This window comes from Drosophila mojavensis, unplaced genomic scaffold (assembly GCF_018153725.1).
Source record: "Drosophila mojavensis isolate 15081-1352.22 unplaced genomic scaffold, ASM1815372v1 contig_108, whole genome shotgun sequence".
NCBI lineage: Eukaryota > Metazoa > Arthropoda > Insecta > Diptera > Drosophilidae > Drosophila > Drosophila mojavensis.
The window spans coordinates 1098910-1104909 of NW_025318636.1; positions in this window are offsets into that span (position 1 = coordinate 1098910).

A 6000-nucleotide genomic window follows, 5' to 3' on the forward strand; every position below is an offset into this window, starting at 1 on the left:
AACATGTAGCAGCACGGTTGCCACTTGTAAAAAAAAGTTTGGTATTAAAATCTCCCATTTTCGATAAATCTGTGAAGAAGTTTGGTAAAAATATACGATTATATCGATATTCGCCAATATCACCACCACTACTTTACACAAACTGTGATCACAATAAGTGGGATTTTTTCGGCTACAAATTTCGCCATGCCAAAAGAATATAAGCAAAAGTGCCGTGATGCTTGGATGAAGAGCGAAAAATTCAAGGAGTGGCTTCGCAGGGATGACATGGACGACACAAGGGTCTATTGCAGTTATTGTAAGACTACAATAACTGCAAAGCTGAGCGATCTTCGTGCTCATGCAAGCACGAAAAAACACACAAGTGCGTTGGGTGGCTTCCAGCAAAAGAATAAAAGGAAAGGAATCACAGAATTGTTAGAGCACCCCCAGGTAGACAGAATAGCCGACATTGAATGGCAGTATTATGATATTAATCTAGTTAAGTGGGAAAACGTCAATGACAGCTCCAAATTTTGGAATAACGTCTCTAATAACAAGGATTCTGGCGGCAACCGCAGATCCCTTGACTTGGCAGCTGTTGCCCTGCAAATGTTTTCATTACCATGATCCAACGCGGAGGTGGAACGCGTATTTAGCCAGCTTAACTTGGTAAAGTCCAAGTTAAGGAACTCAATGAGCCTAAGCACAATAAACAGTATTCTTAGCATACGGTAATATTTTATTGAGAGTGATGATACCGATTTATATATTACTTTTTTATTTAATATAACACAGATATGGTTTGCGAAGACTGGGCAAATGCTGCTATGAATACAAAGATCCTCCAAATTATCTTCGCATGATAGGTACTAACAGATCGTACGATTCTGAAACCGATGCTAGTCGCGAAGAATTAGATAGCATGCTGAAAATCTTGAAAATTAAAAAAATAAAAAAAAACGCTTTTTTTTAACGCTATTTTGTAAAAATTGTCAGCTTTTTTCCGTTTATTCCATCTAAAACCAGCTTTTTTTCTGGTAAAAAGTTGGCAGCACGGCTTCTGATATCGATATACGGACGGGCAGACAGACGGACAGGGATAAATCGTCTCAGCTCGTCGCCCTGATCAAGAATATATATATACTTTGTGGGGTCTGCCACGCCTCCTTCTGCCTGTCACATACTTTTAACAATACAAACAAACCCAGGGTATAATTTTCCCATTTTTATGGGTTTTGGGTATAAAAATGATCGTGGAACACTAATATGTTTATTTAATGTTTTGCAATATATCGGGTAGCAGACTATAAAAACTTAAAGTGGGACATACACATGTCATACTAACTCAAGATGTACTCATTATTGCCAAAATTACTGATGTGACGAAGTCATGACGGCTCATTTGACAGTCCCTCTACAATTGAAACCATACAAAATTGACAAACTAGTAAGTAAATCGCGACACAATTATCGTTTCCGATTTTCACAGGCAGCAAGAGTTGCGTACACAGGTACACGAATGCTCAAGCAAGGGACTGCCCGTCGCGATATCATATTCTTTATGCGCATCAACACTCTCATACCCTTCCCACAAATAATCATCGAAACGCTTACAGGTTGTTTGCATGAACGTGGCAAACGCTTTAAGATTTCGGTATATTCTTCACTGAAAAGGAAAGAGCTGGGATCGTCGCGAACAAAAATTTCAATTTTTGTGGAGCTATAAGGCGTTTGAGAGAGAATTTTCGTCGCAATCGATCGGATTTGTGATTTTGCACCACGATAATGCACCAGCGCACAAACGATAATGCAGCAGCGCACAAAGCGATCAATTTGAACGAGTTTTTGAACAGAAATTAAAGCTCCCATAGTAAAATATAGAAACGATTATCAAACGATGTTAATTTATTAATAATCAAAAAAACACCACAGCGCATTTCACTTTCAAACAATTCTTTATTGGCACTTCTTTCTTAATACCTAAGCTGTTGCGCAGCCAATCGCTGCGATTTGCGCGGGTCCCCTTGTTGTATTTGAATTTATTATGCGCTTGAGCTTTAAGTTTGAATATGTGAGGCGGTTCAATGAGCCGCCTTAACGGACTCCGCCCAAAGCGGCGTCGGAGTAAGGGAGCCGTTCCGCAGTCCCCGTCGCTGGTCAGCGTCTCAAACCATGCAACTCCCGCATCGGGGGTCGTTGCATTTCGTCCCACGTTGCGGTCTCTGGCGCGGGGGGTACGACGGACGGCCAGTGTTCCCTGCTGCCACCCCGCCCCCACGACAGAGACTGGTCGTTTACTGGCTCCTCCTGCTCCTGCATCTGTGCAGGACTCCATGATGTCGGACTCGCGACTGTGGTATCTGGACGTAGACGGTGGTGAGGTTCACCCGCATCAACAATACGCATCTATCCAGCGTTTCCGCTATGTTAATTGAGGACTGATGGTCCGTGTGCAGGAACTTAGGTGGGGGTCGCTCCTCGCGAGGCCGGTAATAATCCCGGCCCATCCTTGGGTCGTGCCCATTCGTGCCCTGTTCCGGGGAATTTCTCGGTGTCGGTGTCGCTCACGTCCTCGATCCGTCGAGGCCCGCTGCAGGTTATTGCGAGCAATCGCAAACACTTCCCTCATCTTGTCCTGCTTGGCGTCTGGGTGAAGTTCCTTCGTCGCTGACCCCGTAACTTCATCGTACAGGGCAGCCAGCAAGCGCGGCTCCCGCCCCAGCATCAAAAACGAAGGGCTGAACCCCTTGGAGTCCGCCACGCTGGAATTGATAGCTAGCGTCATTTCGGGCAACAGCTCATCCCATGAGCTTTGGTAACACCTGGCGTATTGCGATATCATCGTTTTAACAGTGCGATTCGTCCTTTCCGTATGTTTTTCTTGTGGTGAGTACGGCGCCGTATATTGAAGGTCCACTCCTAAGGATCCCATGAACGAACGGAAGCTCCTACTGCACACCACTGTCGCAGACGAACGTTTGGGTATTCTGAACTTGCCCAATATGCGCTCTCGGAAAGCCCCTTGCAGCAGAGTAGCGGTAGCCCTCTTAAGTGGCACCAACTCTACCCGTTTGGCGAACGCATCATGCATCGTGTTTCCCCGCTTCGACCGGGGCAAGGGGCCCACGAAGTCAGCGGACAACACTGCCATCGGCTCCGCCACTTGCCCCGTGAGCATCTCCCCGGCCGGCGTTCGTTGCCCACCCTTGAATTTCTGGCATATTTCTCAGTGCTTCACGTACTTAGCGGCATCTCGCAACATGCCTGGCCAATAGTACCTCTGCACCAGTCTGGTCGGAATCTTTCTCACTCCTTGGTGTCCCGCCATGGGGGCATCGTGGCACTTCTGCAACACCCGGCTCCTTTCCAGGGGATGTAATCTTCGTCGTCCGTCCGATGTCTCAAGTTCCGATATAACTACTCATTTTCCTCCACGCAGTCCCTGAACTTCTCTGGTTCCCTGACGATGCTCTCGCTCATCCTCGCGCATCCTCGCTATCCATTTACAAGAGGGACAGACCTCCACCGCTTGTTTAAAGCTCTCGAGGGGTTGGCGAGACAGTGCGGCGGCCACCACGTTCAGGTTTCCTCGACGATAACAGACATCCCCATCGAGCGATCCTGCTAGTGGGCTCTCTATGGAGTTAAGCCATTTCAGTGCCAGGTCATCCGTGACCACGTCGAACCTGTAGCCCTCCAGATGGCAACGCATCTTTCTGATTGCCCAAATGATCGCGAGGCACTCTTTCTCCGTAGCCGAATAGTTCATCTCCGCCTTTATCAATTTTCGGCTGGCGCATGCTATGACTCGTTCTTGTCCCTCGATTTTCTGGGTAACACCGCGCCTAATCCGTAATCGCTGGTGTCGGTTTGCAGCACGAATTTCTCTGAGAAGTCGGGGCATGCTAAGATTGGAGCAAGTTATGAAATTTACTTGCGAGCCGGAATCTAACAATGCTCTAGCTAAGTGATAGGATCCAGATTGATCTTTTATCTTCAAAACTGCAGTTGCCAATAGAACTTGATCAGAGGCTATCCGTGCGTGATTTACAGATGAAATCTGTGACGAAGTGACACGAGGGACTGCTGATATAACTGCTGAGCTACTTTGAGCCGCCTCAGAGCTGTATCCATGCAGTATGGTATGGTGCGGCTTAGAGCACACACAACAGTGGGCTGATTTGCAAGCATCCACTGAGTGTCCTGTTCGCAAACAATTTATACCTTAATAATTAATGATACCGTCTGTTTAAGGCAGCTTCTTAATCTTGCCACAATGGATGTTTATTGTAGTCAAGATTCTCTTCCCACCTAGAGCGCGTGCCAGCATGGCATTCGAAATCTGCTTATCAGATCCTAGCGATAATAGAGACTCGTAAATGGCACGTACTGAGTCAATCAGCATGCGCAAAGATGACGCTGATGGTTTAGACATGTGTGGGAGGTCAAATAATTTCGAAATACTGTTAAAAAATATGAGACGCTGATTGTCGTACACATTTTTAAAGGCAGCTAACGCTTTTGGGTAATTAGCATCTGTCACCTGATATGCCTTGACAGTACCTAATGCTTTTTGTCCAAGCATGACGGCTAAACTCTCAAAAAGTCCGATGAAATTCTTATATTCCGAATATTCTCCGCTAAACCTTGGCAACTTTATAATCAGTGTAGAGTTAGCGAGACTATCACTACCTCGCTTCATTAGAAGTGCCTTTGTTGACACACACAAATCCTCTAACGTTAACCGAGGCACTAAATCTGCGTTAATGTCGTCCAACTCTTGTTGTGTATTGAAGGCCTTTTCTATGTAGCGGTTCAATATCTCTAGTCGACATTCAATTTCAAATGGCTCTACTGGTTTAGTGTAATCTTTCAATGATTTGTTTATGCGAGTTATATCGTTTGTAACATTTTTGTATACGGCCAACAGAGCTTCGACACGCTCCGATGATGACTCGTCCATAGACCGATTCTTTCCTCACTTGCCAGTCATGGTGCTATAAGTGATGCTCATTTGAAACCAATTTCAATCGAAACAAATAAAAGTTCACTTATTGTATGACAACAAGCGCAGAGCAAGTCAAGATCGTAATAAATCTCAATATATTACGCTGGCGGTGTTAAACTATACTTAAGTGACTGTTACAGACAGCTGTTGTTGTTGAGTGACTATTAGTGTAAGTGGTCTATTGAGTGAAACTTAACTGTGTAGAGCAATTGAGTGCCATGCATTCACACATACACATGCACAACCGAGAGCGCGCCGGTATGTGCAAGTGAGAACGCAACGATATTGCGAGCTGGAATGTCAAAGATTAGTGCAGATCGAGCTCATACGATGAGCGCAAAACGAGAGTGCAAGTTTCGACCGACAATAAATCCAAGTGGCGAGAGCAACTAGTGAGTGCAAGCGAAGGTACAAGCAAGTAATCATGCAATGAGCGTAAGTAAAGCGAGAGCACAATCATATGTGCAAGCGCGAGTGCAAACGATATTGCAAGCGAGCTAACAAATGATGAGCGTGAAATAAGAGCGCAATTTACTCTGTAGGCGCGAGTGCAAACGATATTGCAAACGCGCATGCAAACGAAGAGCGCAAGGTTAGAGCGAAATTATCTGCGCAAGCGAGAGCGATGCGCGCAAAGCGAAAGTGCGAGACGAAAAAAATGAGCAAAGAACTGTAACACACTAACGGCGCCAAAGAAAGCTTGGATTATGCGAGGCAACAGAGATTGAATTATTTGCAGATCAAAGGTCAATTACAATATGCTCCTTATATTTATACCCTGAACCCATTTTCAATGGGAAATCAGGGTATAATGGTTTTGTTGAAATGTATGTAACAGGCAGAAGGATGCGTGGCAGACCCCACAAAGTATATATATTCTTGATCAGGGCGACGAGCTGGGTCGATTTGGCCCTGTCCGTCTGTCTGTCTGTCCGTCTGTCCGTATGTTTCAACGCGTCGATTTCAGAAGATATAAGAGCTAAAGACTTCAATTTTTTTTTAAATGACCG